We start from the raw sequence: 15255 nt of genomic DNA on the forward strand, positions 1-15255 counted from the left end.
ATATGATGGTGGATGGGGGATGGCCAGGGAGATGACAAACCAGTTTTGAAGTCCTCTCAGAAACATGAACATGGATGTGACTAGATGACACCAGTGAAACTGTGATTTGATAAGGATACCGTGAGCAAGTTGAATGATAAGCTTAAAACGCAGGGACTGTTGTGGTTTGATGTTTTAGAAGTGTCTTCAGGATTAGAGGAACTTGTGTTTTTTGCTGTACTCTTTTCCTGGGTCTGGGAGAATGAATGAATAAGTATCCTGAGTATCAGTAGCTCCCAGATTTTTAGATTTTACATAGACTGGAAAAAATCTTGAGATTGATATGGTGGCCAGGTTTTTACTTTAAAAGTAAGGACCTTAAGAATAGCAAATTTTGGGAACCAGCAGTTAGCATAATGGCTGTGTTGCTGAACTCCCATGTGGTCGACTGCGGTTCGCATCCCGGACTTGGTGGCTTAAAACTCACGCCGGGCGTGTGTGCGTGCATGCCCAAGATCCCGAGAGGAGAAGAGGAGAAGGGATTGTGGCGTGACCATCCCCCCTGGGGGGTGATTTCTTACTTTCTGTCTCTATGTCTCTCTCTGTCTGTCTGGCGAGTGCATGCGCCCTATAGTGAAAATCTCTCCAAAAAAAAAAAAAAAAGAATAGCAAATATTTACCTTTCACAATCCTTTAGTTACAAAGATATTTACACACTAAACTGTAGGAAGGATATGGTCTAAGAATGAAGAACAGCAAATTATATACTTTTATATGAACTACTTTCTCTTCTTTTTCACATTTTATCAAAGAATAGCTTAAAAATAGAGGAGAGGTAAGACACTTGTGGGACACAGATAAGGTTTATTATCTGTTGACGAGGACGTGTATGGTGGTCTCAACTGGGCTGGACTGAGGTGTATATCATGCTGGGTAAAGTCTCTTCACAATCTAACTGATGTATAGTGATTTAATGTATGAATAATAATAAAATATATAAAAAGTGTGCATGTCTAATTCTTAGAAGTTAAACATACATTTCTTGGGGCTAGCGATTATGTGTTGTGTCTGTGGTGACCATATTTTTCTGAACTCCAAGGTAGAACACTGATCTCATGTATATGTGATCTAGAGTGAAACTGAATATTGACAACAAGGGCTGTCTGGAAGCATCTGGAGTTACGTGTCTTATAGGATTTCATCCTTCCTGGCACTCACGTGATGCTCAGCACCATGAAAGGTGCTTGGTCAGCATCAGTTGGTTATTTGAAATTTCATTTTGGGCTACTCCCTTTGTCAGGTTGAGCAGACTCCTTGGGTGTTTTTCATACCTCACAAAGAATCCCAGCTGAAGGTATTAGAATCCGGATCCCCACTGAACCCTCATAGCCCTCCTTGTGCAGCTGTGTCCAGTCTCTGGGTGTGCTGGGAAGGAATATTCAAATCTTCGTTGTGTTGTTTCACCTCTGGGAACATGAAACTGAAATGGTGGTATTGGGTAGTGTTGGGGTGGTGACAGATCTGGTCATTTAGACCAGGGACTTTCTTGTCTCCTCTCCTTGTGGTGTGGACTTAGACAGCTGGCTGGTTTTGTGAGTTGATCAGCCCTGGGTATATGAGTAGGGGAGGAAGGAAGAACAACGTCAAATGTTTTGAGTGAATTTCTCAAGGTGAATGGGAAGATTTGGAGGGGTTGTTGTCAAGGGGAAGTGATAATACGTAATGGATTTTGCAAAGTTTGCTTTCTTACCTTTAAATAATAAATCTTGCAAAGGAGAAATAGGAGGAGTTGAACAAAATATTAAAGTCCTTCTGTTGCTTCCCCCCGCCCGCCGCATCTTTTTTGCATACCACAGTGGGTTTTTTGTTTCTTTCACTCTCATCCATTTTGACTAATTTAGGAAATTTTGAATTAGTTTTGACTTACATACTATTTTCTTTCCATTGGATTGTCTTTTAATCTTCACTGATGTTTGAACATATAGATTTTAACTTATTTAAGTATAATCAGAAGTTTATACCACTGCCAGACTGCTATTATGGGAATTTTGATTTTAATTGTTAAAAGCAAGAGAACATTTTAAAAGAATTCTTTTATCTAGACCAGACAAATGATTGGGAGCCCTGCTGGAAATCTTAGAAGGTTTTCTATATAGAGCACAGTGGTTAGTGGATGGGGGTGGGTTTGGTCCAGGAAACCTGAAATTACTACTTCGCTTTTTGAAGAGTGCAGCTCACTTAACCTTTATGGGTTTTGGTTTGTCTTCTCTTTAAATATACATTTCAGGAGATAGATGTAAATATACATAGAGAATAGAGACATTAAATTTTCCTTTAGCTTTCATACATTGAAAGTTACAGCTGATATTATGGAAAGTAGAATTTAGCAGAACATTGACTCATGGCAATGTGTAAGGTTTGAGCTTGGGAAAAGGTTTGAGATTCGGTGGTAGGTCTCTGGAGAGGAAGTTAACTGTTGGTTCTACAGAGGGGTTTTCAGAGGAGTCTTCAGGAAGGCTGTAACGGAAGAGTCAGCTGCTGCCCTATAAGACCTTGGAATGTGGAAACTGGCTGCTCTCTTCTGTGGCCCTAGGAAGGAATGAGCCATGAGAGTTTGAGGCACCTGCAGGACCCCTGGAATATGATTTACTCCTCTTCAGGTAGAATAGCCGAGTATCCTTTGAAAGGTTAATTTTTGTTTATAATTTGGCTTTTTTATTTGTTTGTTTGTTTCTCTTTCATTGCAGTAAGCTCATGTTAACATGCATATATATATTTCCTAAAATTTAATTTCTCGTCTTTATCCATGGTAGCGTATGTGCACATGAGAGAGAGAGAAGCAGCAAGGAAAGAATGAGCATCCCCATGAAGGTCTAGTCATGCTGTGGTCTCCTTCGTCCACTTCTCCAGCCCATTGGTGTGTGTGTACCCTGCATGTTTCAGAGTGACCAAGCTGGGCTTTTGAACTGTGGTCTCCTTGTGAGATCCAGCTTTCCTTGAGCAGTACATTACGGCTACACCATGGAGTTGGCCCGACTGGCACAGAAAAATGTTCGTCAAGGATGATTTAAGCAAAGTTCTGTAGAAACACAAGAATATACCCTCTGTGGTTCACTAAAAAATTGCTGACAATAGGTAGATTAATAAGAGAAAAGGCATATAGGTTTATTTAATGTAAACATATGTACCTAGAAGCTTTCACAAGGAGGACCCAGAGATTCAGGGGAATCTGGTTTTATGCTTAGGGACATCCACGCAGAAATGTGATTGTACGCAGAGGGGATGAGCTAATGGAAATAGACCAAGTGGAGAAATCTAGTAAGATTTAGATTTTTCTTGGTCTTCCTGTGCAGCATTTCTTTCTCCAGGAACAGGGCGTAGCCCACATGGAATGAAGGTCTTATGATTTCAGACAAGGCAGGCCAGAAAAAGTTCTTATGGCCAATTTTTACACCCAAGGGAGTGGGGAGTTAGAGTAACATCTTTAGGTTTTATGACCTTTAGGTCCTTGCCACCTGGAACCTGGCTGCCCTCCTCCATCCTCCACTGCCCACAACCCTTTGGAGGAAAGGGTTCTGTTTTTTATGGCCCATTTTGGGTTATAGGGACAATAGTTTCTATGCTCTGCCTCAGAAGCAAGTCAAGGGCAAGAGACAGAGCAGGAGAAGGTCAGAGAGAAACTCTGCCTCTCAGGCTGCTTCTGCGGCCTTCATTTTGGGGTATCATCTCGAAAAGGGTGCAGCGCCCTTTTCTGGTGTCTGAACCCTGGCCTTGGAATTGAGAGAATCTGTTCCTCAAGGAAGAGGGGAGGTGGACAAACATGAGTTTGAGTCTTAACCTTAGCACATATTGGATAGCGCAGACCAATTTCTGTCTGAAGTTCTGTGTGCCACCCTTATCTGTACCAGGAAGTAGTAAAAGCTTATCTGCACCAGGAAGTAAGAAAGCGCCTTGTGCAATGGCTTTCAGGAAACAGGGGGCATCCTTATCCTGGAGGATCATTTTGCATTTTCCGGACCAGGATGCCGAGGGGTCCCACCTCCTGATAACAATTGGCTTCTCTCTCACCATCTCCCGTGAACCCCCAGGACATGTGTCCTTCCCGCACTGAAAATTGCTTTAGGAACTCTCGCTGTTCCTTTGTTTTCCTGCTTACTTCCCTCCCTTCCTCACACACAGCCAGCGTTTGTCCCCAGGAGTCAGCCTCTAACGTCCCTGCTGCCTGGGACCTGGCTGCCCTGCTCCATCCTCCACTGCCCACCGAGTCCTTGTTTCATCTTCTTCCTCAGACGTCACACCCAAGCCCTCCATGATGAAGCTGTCCACAGAGGGTGTTAGGCTGATTCTCATTCTGGGGGGCGCAAAGGGAGCTCTGCAGCACTGCCCCGTTGGAACAGAGAAAGCCATTCCAGTAACAGAAGGCTTGTTAGACATTCCTTCATACTACATGTTACAGTCTTCAGGGAATAAACTTGTGTTTTCCTATGGAGGAAAGGGTTATAAATACAGATAATCAATTTCTAGTGTATTTTTAGAAGGATTTGTTCAAGCATACCGGTTTGGTCAATGCAGAAACTCATCAAATGGAGGTCAAAGCAGGGGACAGGAGGACTGCTTTCTTGATTGGACGTTGCAGTAATGTGGTTCCTTCCTCCTAAAAGCAGTTTCACCTATTTAAACATGGGTTCTACTGAAGGCAGATCATTGAAGGTGGGCGTGGAGGGGGTTGGAGTGAGTAGTAAAGATAAAAGGAGTTTTGAAAGATAGAGGAGGAAAGAGCGAGATGGAAGGCCCAGGAGTGTTGAGAAGTGTGCAGAGGTGCTGTTGACATGCGTCTGTATTTTCCTCCATGAGTGAATCCATTTAAATCAGTGATGAGATGTGATAAACATCTAATCCTGAGTGACACAACCTTTCTGCTTATAGCTGAGAAAAGCCAAGCATGTTCAGACAGGGGTCCACCATTCTTGTTTCTTTGGAAGTTGCTGAAGGCGAATTTGCTTCTGCTGCTAAGAGGGGACTGTTTTGTCCGGGTTCAGCACTGGGAGGGAGGTTTAAGGAGTTGCTCTCTTTCCTTTTACCTGTACTTCATTGGGCTTCACAAAGGTCTGGGCAGACTGGAAAAGAGCTCGCAGAGCCATGTCTTGACTTTCACTGAATCGAGGAGCATGTCAATTTCCCAAATTGGTGCACAAAACCGAGGAGGTGGAAACAGGTCTGGACAGTGGCCGGCATATTCTGGAGAGCTGTACATGCATGGCCCAGGAAGGATCTGGCTTGTTCTTTTTCGCACTTGGAGGGCCACTGAGATTTAGCTGCTGTTGTAACCCAAGGGGCCTCTGTGCGAGGTGGCCTTTTATTCTCGAACCCCGAGGAAGCAAGGCCTGTCCTGGCTAACTCTGTCCTTTGGCCACAGCTCTGAGTACACCTTCATTTCACACACTGAAATGTGTGACCATCTGGAGTGTTTCCTGCTAATTTACCTCTTTCTCATTATTCTCTCAGAATTATTGAAATGCTCACTAGCATCACCTATTTCTCCAGATTCGGAGTTCATTCCAAAAAGAAACTTTGCTTTTCATTTTAGTCTTTTAACATTTGATTTCATTCCTGTCCAAATAAAGTCACCCTTTGCAGCAGAAGTAGGAACCATCTATAGAGTGTGCTTCTGGGGCCATTCTGTGGCCCAGTGGTTTAAAGAACTGGATCCCACATGGCTGACTCTGTGGTTCTAATACCAGCCCTGGCGGCTTGAAAATCATTCTGGACACATGTGTGTGTGTACCCCAATTCCCAACAGGATAGAAAATGGAGGAGATGAACTAGGATGTGATCATGTCTCGTGGGGGTTGGGGGGCACAGGGTTCTTTCTCTCTCCCTATCTCTCTCTCTCATGAGTGCAAGCACCCTCCAGGTATTTAAAAAAAAAAAGCATAAAGCATACTTCCAATATTGGTTATGTAGAGGCAAAAGAATTCTGTCTCTGATGTTAACTGAAAACCACTCACGATTGGCAGATTAATAAAAGAAAAAAAATAGAGATTTACTATATCATATACGTGTATATTTGGGAGTCATGCAAAATTATAAACTCAGAGAAGAGCCAGATGACTGAAAGTTTTTATCATACAGACTTGAAAATAAACTTTGAAAGAGTGAAGGGGGAACATGCACAGATGCAGAGACTGTCCCGTTTTTTGGAGCCTGATGTCCACCTTTAAAATCTCATGCCTGAAGGGCTCAGGAGCAGCCTGGCTGCTGGTTGCGAACTTTACTGATGTAAATAGGTGTACGTTTCTTTGACAAATGATTAGCTTTTTTCTTTTCTTAAAGTGAATTCTTTTATCAGCAGACCCTCTAAATAACTCTCGGGAAAAAGCCAGAGAGACATGTAAGGGTTTGCCATGTATGGGTTCCCCATAGTGGCATCACATAGGCAAATTGAAAACGTTTGGGTCTTCAAACTCTATTCAATTCAGTGGGTTTAGGATGGATCTTAGACCTGGCTGTTTTTAAAAACTTTCCCAGGTGGGGCCAGCAGGTGGCACGGCATTTAAGGTACTGGATTCCCACATGGCCAACCATAGTTCGAATCCCAGACTTGGCGGCTTGAAAGTTGTGCTGGGCACGTGTGTGTGTGTGTGTGTATGCATGCACACGCTCAGGGTCCTGAGAGAAGAACTGAGGAGAAGGGATTGTGGTGTGGCCATCACCCCTGGGGGGACGATATCTCACTTTCTTCCTCTCTCTCTGCAACTGGCACACACACCCTTTGGCAAAAACGTAAAAATCAAACATCAAAAAAACTTTCCCAGGTGGTGCAAAAATGAGGTAGAGTTAAGAATCACTCATTTAAGGAAGCTGTGATGATGACTTGAAATGAAATTTCCTTTTCTTTAATCTGTATTCAGCATATTGAAAAAAATGAGTATGTTTGTGTTATGGAAACATTGGAAAGCATGGGGTGGTATAGAGTATTGGGTAAAAAAGTAAAAAAGAAACAATTGTATCTCTTAGATTGTCAATGTGATTTTTGTTTCTCTGTTTTGACTAACTTGTTTTTGATGCACTTCACTGGTTTTCAGCACATTGGCCTAGCATTGGATATGGATCTTCTAGCAGATTGGCATCTTTCCTGACTGACTTTTTTTTTTTTTCTTTTCTTTTCTTTTCTTTTTTTTTTTAAGAAGAAACAAGGTCTTACAGTATTGCTATCCTTCTGCCTCAGCTTCCCAAGTAGCTGCTGGACTACAGGCAAGCAACCACCAGGTCTAGTTTTTAGAGTGGGCTGGGAATCAACACCTGTGGTCCTAGCCCACTGAGTGGAAGTGTCTACCAGTGTGCACTTCCTTGGCTGGGCCCTGAATGATTCTGTAGGAGTGAGCAAGTGCTCCTTGAGTACAAGAGACTAGAGGCAGAAAAGAAGTTGCTATACAAAAATAAATAAATAAATAAATTCATTTAAAAGAGGGGGGGGGCTGTAGAACTAAGAGGAATAAGAGGTGGCTGACCAGCTTGCTTATTGGTTGTGGTTGCTCCCTGATAACTATGTTGGCTGACTGTCCCAAGACAGCCTTTCTCAGGACCATTCTAGATTTGTAATTTCCCGAAATGGACTTACCCATCACTGCCAGTAAGTTGCTTCAAGCTACTTCTGCTAATGGACTTTTACTCAGTCCTGACCCTTCCCCATCTCCATAAGAATCCTCCCTTGCTATCTTTGTCCAGTGTAAACTCTCTCAGAGTAACTTATGTGTGTGGTGACCCTTGGACTAGTAGAGAAGACCCAGCCTGTTTAGGGTTGGTGGACATGTTGCCATTTCCATCTGGCCAGGCTGCCGGTGGGGCTGACTGCATGCCCAGGGCCTGACCACTCTGTGAGGTCAATAAACCTCCTTTTCTTTGAAACTTTTGCTCTGTAGTTTTTTTTTTTTTTTTGGCTTGACACAGGGGACTGTGAATCCATCTGGAGGTTCAGGGGTGAGGAAATCTTAGCCTTGAGATCTCGTCAAATATCCTGTTTTAGTATCTTCCTGGCCTCTGCTACAGTTGTCACAGACATTTGCTTGTATATTTTAGTTTAAATGTTAGTCATTTGAAAGAGTTTCATGTTATTTTGAGCGAGGTGATTTAATTCAGAGGAATAAATGCAAATACAATCAGAGTTCATTTTTAACATTTTATTTGCAGATACTACAAAAAAATCAGTGTGACTTTACAGAAGAGTGCATTTCCATATATTTATAATCCATTTTTGCTCATCCTGGACAGGTTATGACACTTTTGTGATTAGGAATATGACTTGTGTTAATTGATATATTCTCTGAAAAAAACTTCATTAATTTGATTAATATTTAAATTTAATTATAGCAATTACATGCCAAAATTCAGTTGCACTGTTATTCTTATAGACAGTTATCTTAACTAAAAATCTAACTCTTAGATTCAAATCGTAATTACGATCTCACGGGTCTTTTATAGCTCTGACCAATTATTTCAAAATTTGTTAACTGCCTTCCGTCTCTACTATCAGGAAGACGAACTTCACAGGGTTTAAATTATTTCTGTCTCACAATCAGGATTCTGCACCCAAGGCCAGTTTGAGTGTTCAGAACAGTGTGAACACTGGGGTGACTCCTACTCCTTGGTAGAGTGTAGAGGGAGGGTCCCCACCTGGCTGATGGGCAAGGTCTTAGTTGGATTTCTCTGTTGATATTTCTCCTCTTGAAAATTGGTCTTGTGTTAGATAGCCATGGTGGTGTGCTGGGTAGCTCTAGAAACAAAGACATAGTTCTAAGTCCTGACTCCTAAGCTGGCCGAGTGTTGGTCTTTTACAAACTGTCCCTTATGTAATTTATTTATTTTTTTAATCCATTTCTCTTTGTTTTTTTCCCTCCCTCACTATTTCACTCTTTTTATGTTTTCCTTTTTCTCTCCACCACCACCCTTTCCCCCCCCTCATTCAGATTAGGCTTTCCAGGTTGGAATAGAAGCGGTTTATCATCTGTGGACAGAGTTCACAGGCCAGGAAGTAAGCGTGGCAAGAGAACTGTAATGGCAAGCCTTGTCCTCCTGTGGTCAGGGTCTGATTGCCTTGTGGGTGGTCACTGTGCCTTAGAGTTTAGAGAACAAACAGTGGAGTCTTATTTAAATAGCACTGGAGGGAGCCTTAATGGTGTTTGAAGGTCAGGTCCAGATGGAAGCTGGCACTTTTCTGACCCACCTCTCTCATTTCACCCTTGAAACATTTCCTTATTCTGCTTTAGGTATGGGTTTGCAATCATTCCTTTGGGATCCCTACAGATGCTTTTCTACTTGCTTTTTGCTTTGCTGTTGATCACCAGCTTTGGTCTCTAGCAAACACACTGACCCAAGCTTGGAGAATCTCTCCAAGCAAGCTGGAGAATCTAAGGGTTAGTTAGAATGAGATTCATCATTCCCACAGAGCAGCATTAGACCCACCAGAGTGAAGAGGAAGCTGTGGTGTGGGCACAAGAGAAGAGACAAGTTCAAGGGGCAGTTTGCTCTGCTCCTCTGTCTTTAATATAGATTAGTAGGAGGACCAGCAGTTGACGTAATGGCTGTGTCACTGGACTCCCACATAGTCGACTGCGGTTTGAGTCCCGGACCCGGTGGCTTAAACTCACACTGGGCACATGTGCGCGGATGCCCAATATCCTGAGAGGAGAATGGAGGAGAAGGGATTGTGGTGTGGCCATCCCCCCTGGGGGTGATTTCTCGCTTTCTGTCTCTCTGTCTCTCTCTGTCTTTCTGGTGAGCAAAAACCTCTAATATATATATATATATATATGTATATATCACACACACACACACAGATATATAAAATATAGATTAGTAGGGACTGACTTCTTAAAGACTGGGGAATCAGTTTATCTGTGCCTGTTACATCCTTAAGTTTGGATGTTTAGCTGACCTTCCATTTTAACATGGGACTAATTTGTTTACTGTTGTATTTTTCATATAATTCAGTAGATTTAAAAGTTCATTTTTTATACATTAGAATAAAACTTTTGAACAGGTAAAAAAAATAATATGGTAGAGGCTCATTGTTATCCTCAACCATTGTCAGACATTTTGCGGACACACCTGCCTTTAAATCTCTTTTCTGCCAGTTCCTGGTTATATGGCTTTGAGGGAATTGCTCAAACTCTTTGTGCCTGTTTTCACATTTGTAAAACGGGAATCATAGCACTGTCTACCTCTTAGGTGAGAGTTAACTGAGACAACACGTTTAAAGACTCGGCACATAGTCAGTACTCATTCATTTTTTTCTTTTATGTTAAATATCCTGAATATTAGTCTGCTTTGGCCCAAAAGCCTTTTCCTGAAAAGACATGCAAAAACTTTGACAATAATAGTCACCTTTTTTTGCATGTCCAAAATAAACGTGTTTTCATGAAGGTCTTGGTGTTTGTTAACAAGTGCTATACTGAACAATTTATCAGCATTCGTTCTGAGATACAGTCCCAAACTTATACAGAAATATTTTGATTACTGATCCTTTTGATGCCTATAACTATAAAATTACATCTATATAAACCAGTTAAAAAGGGCTTAATACACTCTTTGTAGATAGGTGTATTTGGGAAGCAGTCAGGTTGCACATTGAAATAGTTCCCAACTTTTTGGTGTACCTCCAGGGTTTCTAACCTCATAACCCAACTGAAGGTGCCGAGTTGTCCAAGTGTAATGTCCAGAGATCACTGTTGACCCGTGGTCACTGTTCTGCTTTCCGGGTGCTTGCAGCAGCAGCAGGGATAAAGTGCAGTAAGGCAGCACCTGTCTCAATAGAGACAGACACTTCTAGGGTTCCACAGGAGCTGTCGGAAAAGCTGCCTAATTATTCCCCAGCCTTTGTTTCCTGGCCCAGGGGCTATAGTCAGTATGTCCACTTTCTTATCTCAGGGACTGGTCAGCTCACTGTATTTGGGTACTCTTTCCGTCATATCCTAAAATGCAAGATCAGTGACCTTTCTTTTCTTTATTTTTGTCAGTTAAGCAGTTTACTATAGAGTATGTTACCAGTGAGCTAATTTGCTATTTGCAGTAACTCACTTTTTTCTTATTTTACCACCCCAAATATTAAAACCAGACATGAGGACCTCGAGCCGATTTTTATTATCTCTGCATTTCTTGCATTTGAAGGACTCTTCAATGACATCCTTGGCCTGAGATTCCTTGCCATAGTCCTTAACTACTACACAGCTGCAACCAACCACTGTACGGGGTTTTCCCTCTGTCAGTTTTACAGAGGCCTACCCATTCTCCTAGTTTCTTGTCATCTACCTTAATCAGGCTGATTTGGTGTTCGGCACAAAGGGCCTCCACCAACTTGACATACACAGTTGGATGCAAGCACACACAGGTGAGCTTGGCACTTGTCTAAGGCTTTGGTGGCTTCGCAGATTCCACGTGCTAGGCCATCGTGGATGAGGGCGGTCTTCAGCACCTCTTGTAAAGCTGTATTAACGTCCATTACACCTCCAGCAGCAGTGCCTTCCTGGGCCATGGTGGTGGATTACTGGTGGAGCCGAATCTTGAACACACCGGAGCCTCTGCCTCCGCGTGACTCGGTGGCAGCAGCGAAAGAGTCATCAGAGCCCTTTCATGGCTAAACCATGAAACAACTTGCTTAGCTGGCACCTGTGGTCACTCTTGGGCACTTTGTGTTTTGACCTTCTGCCCTCGTCTGGTTTTTCTTCTACCTCACTGTCAGCCTACCTGTGAAGGCTGGCAGGTTTGACAGGTTGTACCATTCTCCTCCTGGCTTCTTTTCCTTTCCTTTCCTTTCCTTTTCTTGAGGTTTTTGCTATAGGGTGTGTGTGCTCGCCAGACAGAAAGAGACAGAGAGACAGACAGCGAGAAATCACCCCCCAGGGGGGATGGCCATGCTGCAGTCCCTTCTCCATTCTCCTCTCGGGATCTTGGGCACGCATGCACACATGCTCAGCGTGAGTTTTAAGCCACTGGGTCTGGGACACGAACTGCGGTCGACTACATGGGAGTCCAGAGACATAGCCATTACGCTAACTGCTGGTCCCCCTGGATTTGTTTTCTACTCTATTAACTTTCTGCGTCCATCTCCTGGGCCTCAAAGCACTGTCTCCAGCCCTGATTTGTTTTCTAACTCCTCATTCCAAATGCCTCCACCTTTCCATGTACGTATTTCACAGGCCTCTGCTACTGCGTATGTCCAGTGGTGCATTTGTGCTATCGCTCATTCCTGTCGTCTCCAGGTTCCCCATCTTGATTCAGATCGGCACCACAGTCCGTTCTGCAGCCAGTGTCAGCCGCCTCAGAGCCGTCCTGTCCTCCTCCATCCCTCTCGTCTTCACCAGCAGGTAAACCTGTTGTTTACCCTTTACACGGCACTGGGAGCTGTTTCCTCTCTGGTTCTCTCACTGCCCAGTCTGGTCACCTTGTCTTGCCTTGGCTATCACAGTCACTTCCTCCTGGTCTTTCTGCTCCTAGTCTGTTTATTTTCCCTTCTTTAATTTGCAGTGTGTTCTAGCCGAAATGAGCCTCTGATCATGTCACTTCTTTTCTTTATGAGAATATAAATCCCCCAGGATCCTAGCCCTTCATGAATAGCTCTTTCTGTCATTGCAGACAGGCCCCTCAGCTTCTGTGTATGTACTTTGTCACCCAGCCATTGTGTACTTGTGAGAGTTTATTGAACACACCATGTTTATTTAGTTTTTTAGAGAGATTTTTGTGGTAGGGCACATGCACTTGCTGGAGAGATAGAGAGATAAGACAGAAAGAAAGTGAGAAATCATCCCCCAGGGGGTATGGCCATGCTGCCATCCTTTCTCCCCCATTCTCCTTTTGAGATTTTTGGCATGCCTGCACATGCACCTGGCATGAGTTTTAAGCTGCTGTGTCCGAGACTCGAACCACAGTCGACTACATGGGCGTCCAGCAATGTAACCATTATACCACCTGCTGGTCCCTTGCACTCACCATATTAGCATTGGTTAGGGTTCTCAGAGAACAGAGCCAGTAGTGTATACACACACACACACACACACACACACAGGGATAGAAATTAGTTGATTTTAAGGAATTAGCTTCTGTGATTGTGGTTGCTGACAAATCTGAAATTTGCAGGTCAGCAGGCAGGAGACCCCAGGAAGAGTTGATGTTGCAGCTCTGGTCCAAAGGCTCGATCATCTGGAAGGAGAATTCCTCCTCCCTCTGGAGTCAGGCCTTTGGATGAATGATGGAGCCCACCCACATGATGATGGGTAATCCTGCTTTGCTCATCTCATGATGTAAATGCTAACTACATCTGGAAAATAACCTTCACAGCAACATCTTGACTGCTTTTGACCATGTGTCTCAGTATCATAGCCTCTAACTTGGTGCATAAAATGAACCATTGCAAAACCTTTCTCAGCTTTGCCCATTTCTCTCTGTCTGTCCAAATTGCTCCCACACCTACTCTGGGTCCCTGACCGCCTGGAAAGCTGCACCTCATCTTTTCTCAACTCTCAGCCTGTCCTGACCCTCCCATGCAGTGCAGCCTTTGTTCTTCTTGTTCCTGATTGGCTGGCAATGACCCGCGATGCAGCATTGTTCTCTTGCTGTGTGTATCCTTCAGTCTCCTGTCTTCTCTAACAGAGTAGAAAGAGTCTCGAAGACCAAGCTTCTGTTCCATTCACACTCCCCAGGCCTCAGCGCATGCCCAGTAATAGTGTAATGAGTCAGTGACTGAGTGGTGACAGTTGGGGCCAGAGAGCCTCAGGCAGTGAGAATGGAAACAGTGGAGGGGGAGAGCAGAGGTTCCAGAGCCATTTTGGGATTGAGAACTCACCAGTCATGGCACCAAGGTGCAATCTGTCCTTGGCGGGTAGTGGTGCCTTAGAGCTGCCAAGCGAAGGTAACTCTGCAGCCTCATTGAAGAGAGGATCCGAGTGAACCTCTGAGAGCTCCAACTTCATTCCAGAGGATATTTCTTACCAACGATCGCTGGTCTGGTGACTGCCAGGAACGTGCAGCTCCAGAGCTGTGCTTTGAGGACAGGGTGCAAAAGCTGCCGCTTCTCACATTCAGCAGATCAGACCCATCCTGCTGCTCAACTCCACACGAGGCGACCCCTCCAGAAACACATCTGTCTGCTGGTTTTCATTATCCTGCAGGACAATTTAGGAGGAATTACTACACGATTCTTGTATTTATTATTTAAGAAAGCTGGTCCCTGTGTGGCCCTTCAACTTTCATTTTCTCTCTTTCTTAATGACCTGGCTGCCTCTTAAAGAGCCAACCCCTTGTTTCCTGCTGGCCTGTTGCGAGTGGCTGTGATCGGTTTCTTTTTATTCTCCTGTCTTACAGGGCCCATTCTGAAAGTAATTTTTTTGTTTGTTTTGTTTTTGGACCACTACAGTATGAATAAGCTTCTAGTTAATCCTTTTAATCATATTGTAAAATTGACTAGGATCACCTTGTTAAAGTATCATTTGGATGACACTATTTTTTTATAGCATAATAGTGTACTTAAGGGAGCTTGACAGCCATAACAACAGAAATCTCAATTGAAGGCAAACCGATGGGTAAGCTGAGACATTACACACGAGAACTGGAATTCTAGGAGAAGCCAGGAATGAAGCAGAGAGGTAGCCCTTGGGCTGCAATTCTGGACATCCTTTCTCAGAAGGCCACCCTTTTGTCCTTAAGCTTCGTTGCCACGAACAGAGGGAAATACAATTACTTGCTTCATTGGTGGTATTTGAAGAAGACAAATGTAACTGGACTGCTCAGGAGCAGTATTCATGACACTGAAATCAGAGTGAGTTTTTTTCTCAAGTTCCCAGTTTAAGTCAGTGCCCAGGAGGCGCTGTTAATTGGTACGGTCCATGCTGTTTGTTACTGGCTATGACAAGAGAAGTGTGGAAAGTGAGAGAAAGTTTAGAAGCCTTAATAGCAGGTTGACATTCCAGTGACATTCACATCCGATCGTATTTTAATAATTAACTTGTAATTGCATTTTTTAAAAGAACGAATTCATGATGGATTAGAGACTTAAAATGAGAACCACACAACCAGTTCTTCACCACAGATGGCCTGAGGAGCACTGCTTTAGCAGTGCCTGTGTAGGACCAGCAGATGGTGTAAAGGCTATGTCGCTGGACTCCCATGTAGTTGACTGTGGTTCGAGTCCTGGACCCAGTGGCTTAAACTCATGCTGGGCATGTGTGTGTGCATGCCCAAGATCCCGAGAGGAGAATGGAGAAGGGATTGTGGCATGGCCATCCC

General features: G+C 43.7%; 1 protein-coding gene and 1 pseudogene across 2 annotated transcripts in view; one reads left to right on the forward strand and one right to left on the reverse strand.

Annotated features, from left to right (window-relative positions):
- The window catches only part of GMDS (GDP-mannose 4,6-dehydratase), an 806940-nt gene that overhangs the window by 19715 nt on the left and 771970 nt on the right, over nucleotides 1-15255 (forward strand). The window lies entirely within an intron of this gene.
- LOC106734301 (40S ribosomal protein S12 pseudogene) lies at nucleotides 5034-11509 on the reverse strand (annotated as a pseudogene).

Source organism: Tupaia chinensis, unplaced genomic scaffold (assembly GCF_000334495.1).
Source record: "Tupaia chinensis unplaced genomic scaffold, TupChi_1.0 Scaffold000090_1, whole genome shotgun sequence".
NCBI lineage: Eukaryota > Metazoa > Chordata > Mammalia > Scandentia > Tupaiidae > Tupaia > Tupaia belangeri.